Genomic DNA, 19,023 nt, shown 5'->3' on the forward strand with positions numbered 1-19,023 from the left:
ACTAATGTAGCCAGGTTTGGTGCTGACTTCCTATGCTACCTGTAGAGACTGTACTTGGTCTCAGCTGCTTGGTGAATAGATAGCCTGTTGGTGTATAAACCGGGAAGCGAGATGCTGAGAGCACCTTGGAGGAGCAAGCTTGGCTTTAGTTCATAAAATCACAATGATTTGCATTTGTTTGCAAAGTTTAGCTAACACTCAAAAGAATCATTTGCAGTAGTTTTCCAAATTCCCATTTCCTCTGTCCAAAAATATTTTATGACTAAGTACAGCACTCTTATGGGTTTGTTATTTAATAGCTCAACTCCTGTAATTTGCCATAAAACAGACACAACCGGAAGTGAAGCGATACAAGCTTTGTTATAATGAGCTTAGTTTATCACCAGTTTCGCCTAATGGGATTATAGTCTATAAATGATCATGTTGCCATAGCAACCACCTTAAAAGCCACAGTGGGCTGTAAATGCAATAACAACACCTGTGTGCCATCTTCTTGTTTTGGTAGTTCATATTATTTTGGGTCCAACAAAATAGGAGGACACCAAAAAAGATAAAATATAAAACAACCTATTGTTTCAATCAGGATTTGTCATCACATTCATTTTGGACTCAGACATTTCTTGATTTGAATCACGAATTGACTGCAGTAGATGAAAGGAAACCTGCTTTGCAAACTTGGCTGAGTTAACCCTGAATAACCCCACATCAGAGTCATAAGCAGAAGAAAAGATTAATCCAGAGAAGAATTAAATTTCCAAGTGGAATAAAATAATATATCAGAAATGTTTTCCTGAATCCCTCTTAGGATTTCTTGCTTATGAAAAACCCCTGTAATGCTGTGCTTCTGTCTGCTCAGCATTTCTATGAAGTGTGATGTGGTGGGGGAAGCCACTCAGCTTTGCTGCAGACCTAGTATGGTTTCTCTGAGGTATATATGAGAGCACCGGGGTTTGATTGAAAAGACCAAGTTCTGACTTCATTGTATGCAATCTAATTATAGTCAAAAACATGTGAGACTTACCCTCATCTCTCTGCTGAAAGATGAAGTTGAGGGGCCTGGGGCTGCAGCCAGTTACCAGAGCACCTGTTTCTCATGCAAAAATACCAGGGCTCAATCCCCAGCACCCAATGAAACCAAGTGGGGGAACTCATGCCTGTGATCCCAGCATTTTGGTAGTAGAGCTAGAAGGATCCTGAGTTCAAGGGCATCATTGCCTACATAGGGAGTTAAATACCAACTTGGGATGGAGAAAACCTAGTCTTCCACAGACAAGATGGAGTAGAAAAAAAGAATGGGAATGAGAATACAGCAGCAACATCAGTGTCCTATCTGAATCTTAAGCTGTTTTATTAGAATCCTCAGGCATAAGCCATGGCACTCCAGCTTGGGCTGAGTTAGATAATGTTGACTCAATTACTTGGTTCATGTGTGTGACATAGCCGCCTTCATGGCCGGTTCTCGGTTGGGTTGCTTGTCTGGGAAGGAGCGGCCTTAGCCTCATCATCTTACAAGCAAGTCAACAGACTATTTGGAATGAAGGCTGCACAGAAGAGACAGGAAGTCTCTATTAGCTTGTGAGTGTCTTCTCCCAACAGCTGCTGGTGCAGCTCCATGGATGGGGCTGACCAAAAGAAGAAACAAGTACAAAAAGGCTTCGAGTCCAGGACAGCAACAGGTCCAGATAGCTGGAGCAATTGTAACTCTGTGTGTCTGTGTGTGTGTGTGTGTGTGTGTGTGTGTGTGTGTGTGTGTGTGTGGCTTTGAGTCCAGGACAACAGTGGGTTCATATAGCTGGGGCAATCATAACTCCGTGTGTATTCATTATGGTGCAAGTGCATGCATGTAATGTGGAACCCAGGGGTCAAAGTTGGGTGTCATTCCTTAGGAACCATATAACTTGATTTTTGAGACAGAAACTCTCTTTGACTTGGAACTCACTAAGTAGACAAGCTGGCCAGTGATTCCTAAGGATCCAACTGTCCTGCCTTTCCAGCACATGCCTCCAAGTCTGACTTCTGTTTGTAGGTGTCGGAAAGTGGATTGAACTCATGTCTTCATGCTTGCACAGCACCTAATTTCCTGACTGAGTTATGAGCTGTCTCCCCAGGCCCATCAAAATATTTTGAGAATGAAATACAGTATTTGGAACTAACATTTTGGATATCAATTACTACATCTGAGGTACTGTTAACATTTGCAAGATATTTCCTAATTTAAATTGTCCTGAATATGAGCACTTCTCTAAAATTCACCAACTTAAAATGTTTTCATCAATGGTAAGTTATTCTTTGTTCTCCTCTCACCAGGGTTTATAAGCCAATAGTCTGCTCAGTATAGAAGTCTATTTCTGTCAGATGTGAGAATCCCCAGATGGAGGCACAGGACTTACACCATGCCTGCATAATCTTTAGAAATACAAGTTGCTTTATTTACATTGGTATGATACTTTGGTCTTATGTGTGCTCCTGGGTATATCTGCATTTAAGCTGGCAGTAAACAAGAAAGGACCAGGAAAGATGCATCCTTTCTTTGATGGGTATAAGAATCTGGCTATATCTGCTCCTGTACTGAAGGATATACTTATATACTTAGTCCCAGACCACCACAGTCAGAAGAGAGGAAACACAGTCTCAATCAACCCATTGAGCTTCTCTACCACTACAGAACAACAAAGCAAGACACAAACCTGTGTCCTGTGTTCCGCCTGTTGTGCCTCACATCCGTCACTGTAAGAACACAGACTGTGCATTTCCTTCACTCAATTCAGAGGAGTTGAAAGACTGGCATGAGTGATACCCCTGTGTCATTTTCCAATCATAGCACTTTGTTTCTTCCCTGGCTTTTCTTTTTCATCACCTAGAATATAAATTTTTACTTCTTAGTAATACCTTTGCTCAAACACTGTGTCTTTAATAAGCTTTTTCCCTTTTCCCCAACTACATTTGTTTCCCATAGATTTCCTACCAGCTTTTCAGCTTTTTTGTTTAGTCCTTGCACATACCTTCTTGGGAATATTCTTGTTGTTTTTGATGCCATGTAGAGTGGTGGTATAGCTTTTCCAGTATGCTGCAAGGAAAGCTACTTACTCCCACTGAGCAAAACTGGGTCTGTCGCCTATGAATTTGAATTTCATCGTATACTTCTTGTAGTATTCCCATCCTATTAAATTTGAAAATAATAAGACACATAATGGTGATATTATACATGTAACAGGCTTACACTGGATCCTAGCAAGTGTACAACAGGGTGTATTCATTTTTCTTCTCATTTTTATTACTGTGGTCAAACACCTGGCCAAACACTGAACATTCTGGTTTATATAATGGGATTCAGTGTACCACAACAGGGGAGTCATAAGGGCAGGTGCTCCATGGCAACAGGAATCTGTGATTGCTGCTGGTTTATATCTTAGCAGACAACAAGCAACATACAGGTAGGAAGTAGATCCAGGCTACTTCAAGACCTGCCCCTGCAAATACACTTCCCTCAGCAAGATTCCACCTCATCAAGGTTGCACAACCCTCCTAGAAAGCCTCAGCATATGGGGACCAAGTGTTTAAATATATGAGGCTGTGGGAGATGTTGCTTGTCCAAACCACACCACTAGGTTTATTATACTTACTCACTAAAAGAAAACGTGAGATATGATAGCATCATTATCTCTACTTCACCACTGAGGTAACTCAATCATAAAAGGCCTAAAAGATTTATTAGATATGCCTTTGGTAGGCCATGGTGATTGGCTCTGTGTGTCTGATTTCTCCTTTTTATTTTCATTAAAATAAGAGACTAAATGTACTGAACTTGTAGCAGCTCACAACCAAATGTGACTTTATCTCCAGAAGATCTGATGCCTTCTTGTCTCTGTAGACACTGGCATACACATGCCCATACCCACACATAGATGCAAACACATACACATAAAAAAAATTAAAGTGAATCTTTATGGAAAGAAAAAAGTCAAAGTATCACTATTTGCCGATAATATGATAGTATGCATAAGCAACCCCAAAATTCTACCAGGGATCTCCTACAACTGATAAACACTTTCAGTGAAATGGTAGGTTACAAGATTAGCTAAAAAAAAAAAAAATCAGTAACCCTACTATATACAAATGATAAATGGGCTGAGAAAGAAATCAGGGAAATAATACCCTTCACAATAGTCACAAACAATATAAAATATCTTGGGGTAACTCTAACTAAGCAAGTGAGAAACCTGTGTGACAAAAACTTCAAGTATTTGAAGAAAGAAATCAGAGAAGGTATCAGAAGATGGAAAGACCTCCCATACCCATTGATTGGTAGGATTAACATAGTAAAAATGGCCATCTTAACAAAAGCAATCTACAGAGTCAATACAGTCATCATTAAAATTCCATCACAGCCGGCGGTGGTGGTGCACGCCTTTAATCCCAGCACTCGGGAGGTAGAGCCAGGCGGATCTCTGTGAGTTCAAGGCCAGCCTGGGCTACCAAGTGAGTTCCAGGAAAGGCGCAAAGCCAAACAAAGAAACCCTGTCTCGAAAAACCAAAAAAAAAAAAAAATTCCATCACAATTTTTTGTTTTTTAATATCTAGTCTATTTGTATTTGGCAAAATTAAAGAAGATATCCTATCTATCCTATATTTCTGAGTCTAAGTTTTCATATCTAACTTATCTTTTATCATAACTAAGGAAATTATAACTATCTAGTCTTCAACTACATCAAAGAATTCAAAAGGATATAATGTTACCTAAGTAAACAAGAAGAGCATTGTAAGCAACTTCCAAAAATCTAGAATGACAGAGACATCTGGCTACCTGGACAGTCACCCAAAGTTCGTCTGCAGTGTTTGGACATCCATCTTCAGCCCACAGACCTAGAATCTCTCAGTCACTTCTCTCTCTGTCATGTAGAATGTCTGGCAGTTTCCTCTGTGAAGCAGGAACCTGAAGGACCATTTTGCCTTGCAAAGTTCAGTGGTCACCTTTCTGTAGGTCCTGCATGTCCAGTTGATACAACAGTTTTTCAAGCACTCCAGACAAGAACAGTTTCTTGCCGAAATAGCTATTTTTACCAAGAAGAAGATAAACTCTATATGTAGTGTCCTCAATGTCCACCCTACTCTCTGAAGTAAATCAATCTTGCCAGGAGCAGATGTGTTTCACTGTCCAAGTTTAAGTTTTTAAAACATTTTAAATGCCATATTCTGTAGGTCTTTGTAGTGTTTGAAGATTACCTACCTAATTGAATTATATCTATGTATACCTAGAAAACTTAACATGACTATAAGTTTGACTATTATAGAAGACTAGTTATTAATCTGTATTTCTTAATTATCCGTTATAATTTAAATGAGTTACATAAGCATAATACCTTAAAGAAGAGTATATATATATATATATATATATATATATATATAGTATAACAAAATCAACTTTAAATATATCAATAAACTAAAATCCATAGCAATGTAAAACACTTTTAAACAAGTTGTTACTATTTATCTTATCGTATCTATATCCCCTTTACTTTTTTTTTTAATTTTTTATTTTGCAATACAATTCAGTTCTACATATCAGCCACAGATTCCCTTGTTCTCCCCCCTCCAGCCCCCCCTCACCTTCCCCCCAGCCCGCCCCCCATTCCAATCTCCTCCAGGGCAAAGCCTTCCCCACAGACTGAGATCAACCTGGTGGACTCAGTCCAGGTAGGTCCAGTCCCCTCCTCCCAGGCTGAGCCAAGGGACCCTGCATAGGCCCCAGGTTTCAAACAGCCGACTCATGCAATGAGCACAGGACCCGGTGCCACTGCCTGGATGCCTCCCAAACAGATCAGGCCAATCAACTGTCTCACCCACTCAGAGGGCCTGATCCAGTTGGTGACCCCTCAGCCATTGGTTCATAGTTCATGTGTTTCCGTTTGTTTGGCTATTTGTCTCTGTGCTTTATCCGACCTTGGTCTCAACAATTCTCGCTCATATAAACCCTCCTCATTCTTGCTAATTGGACTCCCAGAGATCCACCTGGGGCCTAGTCATGGATCTCTGCATCCAGATCCCTCAGTAGTTGGATGAGGTTTCTAGCACAACAATTAGGGTGTTTGGCCATCCCATCACCAGAGTAGGTCAGTTCGGACTGTCTCTCGACCATTGCCAGCAGTCTGTTGTGGGGGTATCTTTGTGGATTTCTGTGGGCCTCTCTAGCACTTTGTTTCTTCCTATTCTCATGTGGTCTTCATTTACCACGGTCTCCTATTCCTTGTTCTCCCTCTCTGTTGTTGATCCAGCTGGGATCTCCCACTCACCCAAGCTCTCTTTCCCTCGACCTTCGCCCTTCACTACCCTCACTCATGTCCAGGCTGTTCATGTAGATCTCATTCCATTTCTCTGTCATTGGGCGATCCCTGTGTCTTTCTTGGGGTCCTGTTTTCCAGGTAGCCTGCCTGGTGATGCCATCACAATTTTTTACAGACTTTGAAAGAACAATACTCAATTTCATATGGAAAAACAAAAAACTCAGGGTAGCTAAAACAATCCTGTACAATAAAAGAACTTCTGGAGGTATCACCATCCCTGATCTCAAGCTCTACTACAGAGCTATAGTAATAAAAACAGCCTGGTACTGGCATAAAAACAGACAGGTTGGTTGATAAAATTGAATCAAAGACCTAGATGTAAATTCACACACCTATGAACACTTGATTTTTAACAAAGAAGCCAAAATTATACAATGGAAAAAAGAAACTTCTTTAACAAATGGTGCTGGCATAACTGGATGTCAGCATGTAGAAGAATGCAAATAGATCCATATCTATCACCCTGCACAAAACTCAAGTCCAAGTGGATCAAAGACCTCACCATAAATCCAGTTACACTGAACCTCATAGAAGAGAAAGTGGGAATAGCTCTAAACGCATTGGCACAGGAGACAACTTCCTGAACGTAACACCATTTATGCAGGCACTAAGATCAGCAATTAACAAATGGCACCTCATGAGACTGAAAAGCTTCTGCAAGGCAAAGATCACTGTTAATAGGACAAAAAGGAAGCCCACATAATGGAAAAAAGATTTTCACCAATTCCACATTTTACAGAGGGTTAATAGCCAAATATACATATTTGGATCAAGAAATTAGACATCAACAAACTAAATAATCCAATTAAAAATGGGGTACAGATCTAAACAGACAATTCTCAACAGAAGAATCTCAAATGGCCAAGAAACAATTTAAAAAAAATGTTCAACATCCTTAGCCATCAGGGAAATGTAAATCAAAGTGACCCTGAGATTCCATCTTATACCTGTCAGAATGGCTAAGATCAAAACCACAAGTGACAGCTCATGTTGGAGATGATGTGGAACAAGGGGAACACTCCTCCACTGCTCATGGGAGTGCAAACTTGTACAGCCACTTTGGAAATCAGTATGGTGGTTTCTCAGAAAATTCTGAATTGATCTACCTCAAGACCCAGCTATACCATTCCTGGCATGTACCCAAAGGACACTCGAACCACACCACAAGGACACTTGCACAACTATGTTCATATCAGCTTTATTCACAATAGGCAGAAACTGGAAACAATCTAGATGTCTCTCAACTGAAGAAGGGATAAATAAAATGTGGTATATCTACAAAATGGAGTATTACTCAGCTGTTAAAAACAATGGCATCAGGAAATTTGCTGGCAAATGGATGGAACTGGAAAAGATCATCTTGAGTGAGGTAACCCGGACCCAGAAAGACAAACATGGTATGTACTCACTCATAAGTGAATTTTAGCTGCAAAGGAAAGGAGAACTATGCTGCAAACCACAGACCCAGAGAACCTAAGTAACAAGGAGAGCTCAAGTGGGGGAATACATAAAGTTCAATGTGAAGGGGAAATAGAATGGACATTGTCAGTGGATGGGGGGAGGACCTGGAAGGGAGAATAGGGATGGGAACAGGAAAGATCGGGTGTGGGGAGGATGGTGAGAAAGAGCACTGGGAGGGAAAACTGGAATCTTGGGCATCTCTGGGATGAGCTAGAAACCTAGAGCAACAGAAACTCCCAGGAATCAATGAAGGTGACCCTAGTTAAGACTCCTAGTGATAGGGGATAGGGAGCCTGAATTAGCCATCTCCTGTAACCAGGCAAGACTTCCAGTGGAGGGTCTGGGACACCAACCCTGCCACAAACCCTTGGACATACAATTTGCCCTGCCTACAAAATGTGCTGGGGTAAAGAAGGTGCAGAAATTTCGAGAGTGACCAACTAATGACTGACAGATCTGGAGACCCATACCCAGAGAGGGAGTTCTCCACTGAGGGCCAGGACTCAGAAGTGTGATAGAACTAAACACAAATGGCAAAAAAAAGTAAATGAAATGATTCCTAATGATATTCTGCTATACTCATAGATTGATGCCTAACCCAGCTGTCATAGGAGAGGCTTCACCCAGCAACTGATAGAAACAGATGCTGAGACCCACAGCTAAACATTAGGCGGAGCTTGGGGAATCCTGTGGAAGAGAGGAAAGAAGGATTGTAGGACTCAGTGGTGTCAAGGGCACCACAAGAAAATCCACAAATCCAACTAACCTGGGCTCATAGAGATTCATAGAGACTGAACTGACAACCAGGGAGCCTGCAAGGGACTGACCTAGATCCTCTGCAGATATGTTACAGGTGAGTAACTTAGTCTTCCTGTAAAACTCCTAACAGTGAGAGCAGGAGCTGTCTCTGACTCTGTAGCCTGTTTTAAGAACCCATTCCTCCTACTGGATTGCCTCATCCAACCTTAACAGAAGAGGAGGTGCCTACTCTCACTGCAACTTTGAGAATGACAGGGATACCCTGGCTGGCTGATATTCATGGGATGCCGACCTGTATCTAAAGAGAAACAGTGTAGGAGTTGTGGATGGAGTGGAGGGAAGTGGAGGGAGGAACTGGGAAGAGGGGAGGGGGGAACTTTGGTTGGAATGTAAAAACAAAACAAAAAATATTGTAAATATATATATATATAAATATATATATATTCCAAATTACATAAAAATACAATGAATCTTTAAAAAAATAAGAAGGAATATTTAAGAACTGAGGCAAATTGATAATGGCAAAATAACTGTCATTCATTTATTATATTTATTCATGAGTATATATATATATATTAATGTAATTGTACTTGTAATTTAAATATAAACACATACATATTTGCAAATATAAGATATGTCACTATATAATGTCTTAAAATTAATTTTTAATACTTTCTTCCCAGGAGACTAGGAAATTCTTAGGTAGGGGCTTCAAGGAGATGAATTTTATCCTAAATCTTGCTTTTTTTTCCTTTACCATATTTGAAATCCCCCTGTGTGTTTCCTGGGTTTTTCTTCATGCTGGCCAATCCTGTTCAAATAATCACAATATCATAATATTCCACTCTGCCACAGCTGTTGGGCTAATTGCTTAAAAACAAACAACAAAAAACCCCACAGAATTGTGCCAAAAAGATAAGAATATTCACAGTGAACTTATTTTGTCCTACAATGTCTCTGATTACTGTACATTTCATTGAGAATGACAGGGATTATGGTTACCTAATTATGCAAATACCTTGGACTTGGTTGCTTGAAAATTCTCCAGGCACTCTGTACTTGACCTCACCTAGGATTTTCTGGAAGAAAATAACTTTCAAAGCCAATGCTCCTTAACTGTGCCTTCTGAATTTTCAATTACAATTCCTCTGCCACCGTGGCTATGATTTCACAGCTAAGGCAGCTGGAGAGAAACCATTAATTCTATGGAAAGTCTGCCCCAGAGAATTGCCCAGTGTCTGGCAATGTAGGCTCCCAGTTCCCTTGGGTCTTGCCCCAGTAAATACCAAACTCCCTGAGGGCAGCAGGAACTCCATGTTCTTGCGTCCTTGCCCTTCATCCCAGCCCCACTTGTTCTGTTGATCATACAGACCAGATATTTGCAGGTTTTGACAGCGTATACATCTAAGAAAGCAGATATTCCTTTCAGAAAGAGAAAACTGAGGCTCAGAGGAAGGAGATTATTCCATGGCAAAAAATAAGTTGCTTAATAATTGTTTATTGTCTTTGGATACATTGTTTCTGTGCAATATGTATAATAAGGGTACAGGGTGATTATTTCCTAGAACATCAAAAGGTTCCTATCTTTCTTTCCTTGGGGTGCTTCATTATAGCCAGGTTTTGAACCATTTATTTCATAATTTTTACTTAAAAATTCTGAAGGCACTTGTAGGGTAAAATTTAAGTAGTAACACTTTATTCAGTATTTCATAAGAAATGTGTGTATGAATCTATGTGAGCATGTATATGTGTGCCTGAGTGCTTATGCCTGTGTCTCTGTGTGTAAAAATTTATCATAAACAGCTCATAGAAAAATGTTGTGTAAACTTAATTTCAAATATTTACAGGCTTTTTAAAAGATTTTTATTTATTTTATGTGTACACAGGTTTTGCCTATATATATATGTATGTGCATCACATACATGCCCGGTACCTATGCAATCAAAGGAGAGCATCAGATCCCCTGGAACTGGAGCTAGTTGTGGGCAATTATGCACAGCACGTGGGCACTAGGAACCAAACCTGGGTCCTCTGCAAGAGCAGTGAGGGCTCTTAAATACTGAGGCACCCTCACAAACAATCACAGTTTTAAAGGGCCATGGGAATTAGAGTCTTATATTGCCTTCCTTACAACAGTTTATAGAATACATCGAAAAGACTGGCTGCTGGACTTGATACAAAGGTTTTAAACTCTTTTCCCAACAATTGAAGTTGAAAATTTTCAGATTCTTAACACTGTTAGAGCTCAGTGGGGATCTGAGACACTGCAGCAGGTGACATTCTGAGGTCATTAAGTTTTCATTGGAGGATTAAACATTCACCAATAAACCCAAAGGTAAAGCATGAGGGATGGAGGCAGCCAGTGTTTCCCTTCCATTTTAATAGAATTCTCTAACAAGACATTAGAATCTGAAGTGCTTTAATTTGGATGGTCTTGTTAGTCACTGGAGATACCAAATACCAAATGCTAATTAGATCATAAGGCATCATAACTAGCTAGATGGAAATGCCAGAATATTAAAGGTTATTTAGTCATCTAGCTGTGAGAACTTTCCCCCAGAAGACATGATATATCCTAGTTTTCCCCCAGATGAAAAATGGAATTTAGAACACTTAATTGAAAGAGAGACACAAGTTTCCTTGTGTTTACAGTGAGAAAAGTGTTACATATCATCCTAAGTGTCTAAGACAGCAAGGGACCTTGGTAATACTTGATATTTACTCCCAGGAGAGGTTAGCATTGTGAATATGTATTTATTTATATCTCTGTCTTTAAATATGAAATTCATCCACATAGGATCATGCCAATTATTTGAGCAACTGAGATGTATGTTAGAAATTTTGTTTACTAGTTCTAAGAAACATCCGTAGCAGCAGCTAACTAAAAATAAGTTTCAGATAATTCTGAATTTCTCTATGCCTGAAAATGCTGAGTCATTTTAATAAATAGAAAAATTTAAGTGTGATAAGCTATTTTTTTGCAAGGCTAGTTCCCCTTCTCACACATGGACACCTATTATTGTATGTTCTCTTAGCAAAATAATTTATTAATGTGTCTATAGATTTCCTATTTAAGGCAGGCACAAAAGCTTTCTTGACTGTTTGCCAAATATGCACTGGATATGTGTGTGAGAGGGAGGGTTTTCATCCTAGAAGAAAGTGAGTGCTGTTATTTGAAGTAATAATACTTATTAGAGATGAAACGTGGGACAAAAAAAATGTCTTCCCTTTCTCTACACCTCAGCTTCCTCATTTGAGACCATCCTATCACTTCATTGAACTGTTGTGAGAATAAACATGGCAATGTGTGTTGGGAACAGTCTTGAGCAATGTAGTTAGTAGTAGCCCTCTGTCACTGTGGTCAGTACTCATTGTCTAGTGATCCAGTGACTTTTAACAGACTATGGTAGGTGCAAGAGGGAGGTAGATTAAGGAAGGGGTCAATTTTCTATGCAATGTGTCAAGTGCTGAGGGAAAAGGAAGCCAAACTGATGTGTGAGCTTTTACCAGGCGGGTACCCAGCAGAATTACTTACTTTGATTTTTTTCCCTGTAAGGTCAAAAGTCAAAGAGATGTATTATTCTGGTCTAGATTTGGAAAGTCTGGAAAAAAAGTCTTTGAAGTTCTAACATTGGAGCATATGAAGCATCGTACATCTCTCTGTTCACAGGGTAGTTGGAGGAAGTAATCAGCAGTGTGCTCACCTATGAAACCTGTGCCCGTATGTCTTGGGATGACAGCTGAAAACTCCTATGTAAACAGTTCTGCTCAGCTGAGCAGTCCTTACATTCCATCAGAAAAAGAAACAGATAAGATGCTGGCGTGACAGCTCCATGATTCAAAGTGCTGCTGTTTCTTTCACAGCACTGGAGGTCGGTTCCCAGAACCCTCATCAGATAGCTTACCACAGCTCCAGTAGATGCAGTGCCCTGTTATGGTCTTCCAGGGCGTTAGCACACACATATACACACACACACACACACACACACACACACACACACACACACACACACACATTCATACACTAAAAAAAATACAATAAATCTTAAAAAAGGAAATCTATGAAAAACCAATGCATTGATCATTAATACACAACCATTCTGTCCCCCAAGAGACTGGCAAGCACCGCCAGCAACGATGGACCACAAGGAAGTTGAGAGAAATCTTCCAAAGAAGTAATGGAATGTAGGGAATGGCGTGAATGGTGCTCAACCTTTGCCTAGAAAGGTCAAGCAGCAGAATGGCTGTACCATAGTGAGGGAAGTCATTGCTGAGTGCTGAACTGTAATGAGGGAAGCCATTGTTGAGTGCTGTACCATAGTGAGGGAAGCCATTGTTGAGTGCTGAAGAAGGCAGAACTTGAGCAGACGTCTGACGAACACAGCAAGTCTGGGAAGGCCTTGGTGAACAGCAGAGGGAACTTTCCTTTTGGGGTATCGTTGGTTGCTAACCCTTTGTTCTTTTCATTTTTCTTGTATGGATATTGTGGTTTTTAAATCTCAGCACTTTCCCTTTATCATTTAGGGCATCCGATGTGCCTGTGATGGATCCCTCACTTTAAATCCCTTCTGACTGCAGCACCTCAAGCTGTTTCTGTATCAGTCATGATCTAGATTAAAAGAGCATTTGGTATCAAAAAGTACACATTCAAAGAGGGACCCTGGGTCAGATGCTGCGATGATACAGACTAAATTAAGCTATGGTCCAGTACCTGCAAGGAAAAGAACCTTGGGACAATTTCTAACACACAATTGCATAACTATTATCAGTGCTGGGGATTAAATGCACATTTGGGGAAGCATAAGGTGCCATGTCCTTAGTTATTTTCAACTGGTATAAGATACTGACAGAAGTGACTTGGCTCCTGCATCTGGCTTACCAAAGACCTTCTAAAAAGTGGTAAAGAGTGAGCTCAAGGCAAAATATAAAAGCTACAGAAATTTTGTGGGATGGTCAAAGTAATGGCATTCTAGAGAGTGTGGAAGCAGCTGAAAATTGGACCACAGTTTATACACATATTTAAGGTTGAAAGGCATAGTCAGTTTGGGTTCACAAGCCCTCTCCACTTCGGTATTACTTGCCAATTGAGATTTGGAACCCTGAAATGTCCCCTGGGCCCCATCATCCTGCCCTGGCAATAGTCTTCCCTTGTTTGAAGACCTTCTGATAACCTTACAGGAACAACTACTTTGAAATGAGGTATCAGCTCCTCACCTGGTGACCTGTAGTGATCATCACTGTCTTGGGGTACTAATTAAAAGCAGATTCTAAGAAGCCCTGGGGAGAAGCACAAAGTCCACTAAAGAAAGAGATAGTTGGGATACAGGGGAAAAAAAATAAAAGATTTCTACTAGTTTCTATTGTGGATTATATGTATGAGAATACGTTAGAAAGCTGTTGTGTCAAATCAGATAATTTGATTGGGGTGAACTTATACAGATGCGTTTATACAAACACTCTCTAATTAGTGGTTAGTAGCTCAGCAATTCTATGTGGCTTTACCAGTTTATCTGGTTGGATAAAACATGGACATACCAGTCTTCTACCCTGAAAGGAAAATTTCCATGACACACCTATCTAGGATAATAATAGGATTTTGAGATAATTTAATCTTCTGAGATCTACATTTTGAGCACATTCCATAAGGACTCTCAGGACTCTGTAATTACAAACTGTCAAAGGCACATGAATAAAGGGATCTCTGCCATCCTTGAAAATCACTGTCCTCTGTAGGAAGAGCAATGTCAAGGTTTGCCCTACTGTTACCTGTCATCTCAATGAAATGAGACAGAATCCAGCAGTGGCAGGATTTGCATGTGGCTTTTAACTGCTGAATATAATACAGATGAACTGCAGGAGAGGCATGGTTAGGAGGAAATGAAGAAACGATTATCATTGACTAATTGAGGAGACAATCCCAATACCTAAGAACTAAAACACAAAAATGCACACCCACCCAACACCAGTAAGGATTTGTCTTCAAAACTTCCTCATGTACACTTGTTGCCCTAAGATCTGAAAGAAAGAAGTGTATGAATCAGGCATTGTTGAGGGGCCTCCTTGTTTCCAAGGATCTGTTTCTTTTATTACAAGCTGTTGTGATTTCTAGAGCTGTCGGTACATGATGATATCATTGTAATACAAATTGCTTCTTGGCTCTTTAGACTCTCCAGGTATCTTGTTGTTAAAGGGCAAATACAGCTTAATTTTTAAGTCATTTGTATCAAAGACTTTTGGAAGATTCTGCAAGATTACTGGCTATCTTATCTGCAGGCAGAAGGTGCACTTTCTCTTAAGGCTGGATGGTTGGACCAAACACTAACAGTCTACCTGTTCTAGGCACCGAGGGAGAAGTTGCTACCAGTCTTCTGTTACCCTTTTGTGGGATCTCAGCCTTTCTGAGGCACATTTCTGTCACATTCAAAAAATATCTTACATGTAGTTACTTAAACTGAACACAGTTCTGAAAAGTGTGCTTACAACCCATATTCTCAAAGGCTGGAGTAGTGTCACAAGCCTCTAATCTCAGGATTAAAGAAGGAGACAGGGGTAGGTGGCTGTGAGTTTAAGACTATCCTGTCTACATAACAAGTTACAGGCAAGCCAGAGCTATCTGCTTGCAAGATCCTATCTTAGAAAAGAAATCCAAATTTTCAAATGGCAGACTTAGTGTCTTTGCTTCGATTCAGTTCCTAGAGCCTCAGTGCTCCTGAATATGAATCCTGTTCCTCTCATTTGTTCTCATATGTCAATATAAGACTGTTTTAATGTTTGGAGATAAATAACCAAACACCAAAACAACTCCCCTTTTTTACCAACTTTATTAAGACCCTCTGTCCTCACCCTAAAATGGAACAAAACCACATGAACTGTGGACAAAACCACATCAAACAGCATCCTGCATGCTCTTCATGCATACTCATGGTGCATTTAAAGGTCCTGGGTTCTCTAAGCACATAGTGTTTGATTTTCCTCTGAAAAATCCATGACCTTGAGAAGAACTCACAGAAAACAAAATAAAATGCCAAAGCAACCAATTCCCATAAACTTTACAGGGCATCAACACCCAATTTCTCCCAATAGTAAAGTATGAAACTCTCCTTTTCCCTCCCTATATGTTTTTAATCAGTCCACATAGTTGTAAATACTGTGTGTACACATGTATATGTACAAATATGTGTGAAGCTTATATAGAGCCGTATGATGAGATAGCTCAACTATACACCCTCTTGCCGTGGATATTGCTCTGTATAAATAAAATGCTGATTGGCCAGTAGCCAGGCAGGAAGTATAGGTGTGACAAGTAGAGAACAGAATCCTGGGAACAGGAAGGCTGAGTCAGGAGACACTGCCAGCCACCGCCATGAGTGCCAACATGTAAGATTCTAGTAAGCCACAAGCCATGTGGTAAGGTATAGATTTATAGAAATGGGTTAATTTAAGATATAAGAACAGCTAGCTAGAAGCCTGAGCCATTAGGCCAAACAGTTTAAATAATATAGCGTCTGTGTGTTTACTTTATAAGTGGGCTGTGGGGGCTTGGCGAGACCCCGAGAGAAGCTCTCCAGCTACACCCTCTATTATAGTAACTCAGTATAGTTTTCATGATAAGTAAGTCCATGTAATTTTACTTTGTGAGTCTTTAAATGATTACTGGGGAGAAATATTGTTGAAAACATGTACTGAACACACCTAGAAGCTAAGGCTTTTTCATACACATGTACATTTTATATACACATGCACCATGAAACAAGATGTTGGTGGTGGCACATGTCTGCAAACCTAGCACACAGGAGGTGAGGATGGAGGCAGGAGGATCATAGATCAGGATAATTCTCAGCTACATAGTGAGTTCTAAGGCAGCCTGAGCTATCTGAGACCCTGTCTCATAAAAACCAGAATGGAAATGTTTTATATACAAATACATTGTTTTCTGTATAGTTGGCTTTATATGTAAATGCACAGGTGTGTTTATTGCATGTGTGTGTTTATTAGTATGTATTTATTAATTCCAATATACTCACTATGTAATGGACCATTGGCAACCACTTCTTCTGAAGGATAGAGATAAATAGAAAGTCCATTATTCTTGTTCTCAGCGTTCAGATTCAATACAAGGCCAGGGCAATGGAAAAGTCAAACAGATTAAGTATAATCCAGAGTGGTATGACCTATAGGCTTGGGATACAGTTTGAGAAAACAGTCAAAGCTCCAATATTCAGCCATGTATGGAGTGAGCAAGCTATTCCACAGTTAGTGGCATTGGGGTTGGGTCTCAAAGGAATGCATATGTAGAGTGCTGAAGAATGCTTATGTGACTAGACAGGATGACTTATCTTTGTCATTTAACCTGCCCATTATGCTGTCGCATGGGGCAGCTAGGCCTGTGCTGGATTGAGCGGGCTTGGTAATACAAACAACTTAATTGAAATGGCTGGTCCCTAGAACCTCATTGAGGAAGGATGATGTTTCCTGGTGGAGTTGAAGATGGCCTAATATGCATCCGTGTCAAATCTTTGACATATGCAACTCTGGTCCCCCTGGTTTGCAGCTGCTGTCGGAGATGAGAGACCCGTTTGCTTTTATCATGCCTCTGAAACCACATTAGAGAAATTACAGGGTATTATCAAGATAAGAAAATAATTGCATTTTAATTTGACATGAGGGTTTCTTTAGAGAATAAAGTGGAAATTGGATCAAGAGAGCAGGCTGAGAATATGTCTAGCTAGTGCCCTCCTAGAAGCATAGGAAATAACAGAGGATATTTCAGAAAAGTTCCCAGTCTTCTGTGAAGCTGGCAGAAAGGAAGGGCTGTCAGGAGCTGGCTACCTGATGAGTTTTGAAAACATATAGGGAGAGGAGATGGGGAGATGTAGCCAAAGGACCAAAGGAGAGATGCTAATCTGCCTCAGTGATCCCATAGAATGCTACACTCAACATACATAACAATAAAATGTAATTTTTATAGAGATTGAAGGCATTCTGAGTTATATACAGGAATCCTATGCCAGAGATGCTCACTTCCAGGAATTTCAACATGTCACATCCAGCCACTCAACACAAAACGCAAATAAAATTAATAATAAAAGGCTAGGGGTGTTGGAGATGGACAGTAATGTGCTTGCCATAAAAGCATGAGGACCTGAGTTCAATTCCTATAATCTACATAAAAAGCTAAGAGTTGTAGCATATCCTTGTAGTATCAGCACTAGGGAGACAGAGATAGGCACAGAACCTTGGGTCTCACGTGTCAGCCAACTTAATCTATATAGGGAGTACCAGGCCAATGTCAATCAATCCCTGTCTCAAAAAGCAAAGTAGACAGCTCCCGAGGAATAACATTTGGGGTTGACTCTGGCCTTTCTATGAGGTACACACATCTGGATATGTATGTACCCACATAAACACACACACACACACACACACACACACACACACACACACACACACACCATTGTGAAGCCAGATGTGGTGGCTCACATTAGTAATCCCAGCACTTGAAAGCCTAGAGAGGAGGACTGCCATAAGTTCAAGGTCAGCCTGAGGACACATAATGAGATCTATTCCCAAAATTAAAACAAAAACTAACAATAACAAAAAAACAAATATAAGTATGAAATACAGGAAAGGAATTTAATAAAAATGGCCATTTGGGGAAAATACAAATTACTTCAATCTTTCTCTGGGGTACTGACACGACCCTTAGGTTTAGAGACAGAATTGTAGCAGGGGTAAGAGGTCTGCAGAATTAAGCAGTCTTGGTCAAACAGTGGTCAGGTAACAACCGTCCTGGCCTTGCTTCTAAATGATGGCCCTGGAGAAGTCCTTTCTGTTTGACAGGACAGTTTGGTGAGTGACATGACTTCTAATGGTGGGATCTTATCATAGGGTAATGTCTCAAACGACAAGAAAGACAAGCAAACTAAAACAAGAAAGAATGTGCATTGTAGACTATAGCCAATGGAAATAGAGTCTACTTTATGTTTCCAAGCCCCAAGAATGCATGGTGGAATTTGTCGCAATGTCATAGTGATGCCAAGAGGGTTGGAGCAAGAAGGCAGACAGTGTAGTTGTTGTCATACTTCCCAGTATGAAGCCCAAGGACACTCTGTCAGTTGGAGAATGGACAGGGAAAGGGATGGGTCTTAGAAACTCATAGACCTTCATTTGCATTCTCCCAGAAATGTCATAAAAATGACACAGCAAGCACGTAACCCCCAAAGGCGATGACCCTGCCATCTTCCTGGCTTTTGTTGAGATGACTTTAACAAGTTGGCAACTTATTTAACTTTCATGTCTTTGACAAAGAAAAACCAATCACTAGGGTGCCACATGCTAGCCATCCTGAGTGTCCTTGGTGAAGAGTGATGCTTCCCTCTCATTTCAGACCATGACCTGGAATCATTAGATGAAGGTCACTGTAGCCTTCCCATCAAAATCAGGGTCCATTGGAAGTTCATTT

This window comes from Peromyscus eremicus, chromosome 7, assembly GCF_949786415.1.
Source record: "Peromyscus eremicus chromosome 7, PerEre_H2_v1, whole genome shotgun sequence".
Taxonomy (NCBI): domain Eukaryota; kingdom Metazoa; phylum Chordata; class Mammalia; order Rodentia; family Cricetidae; genus Peromyscus; species Peromyscus eremicus.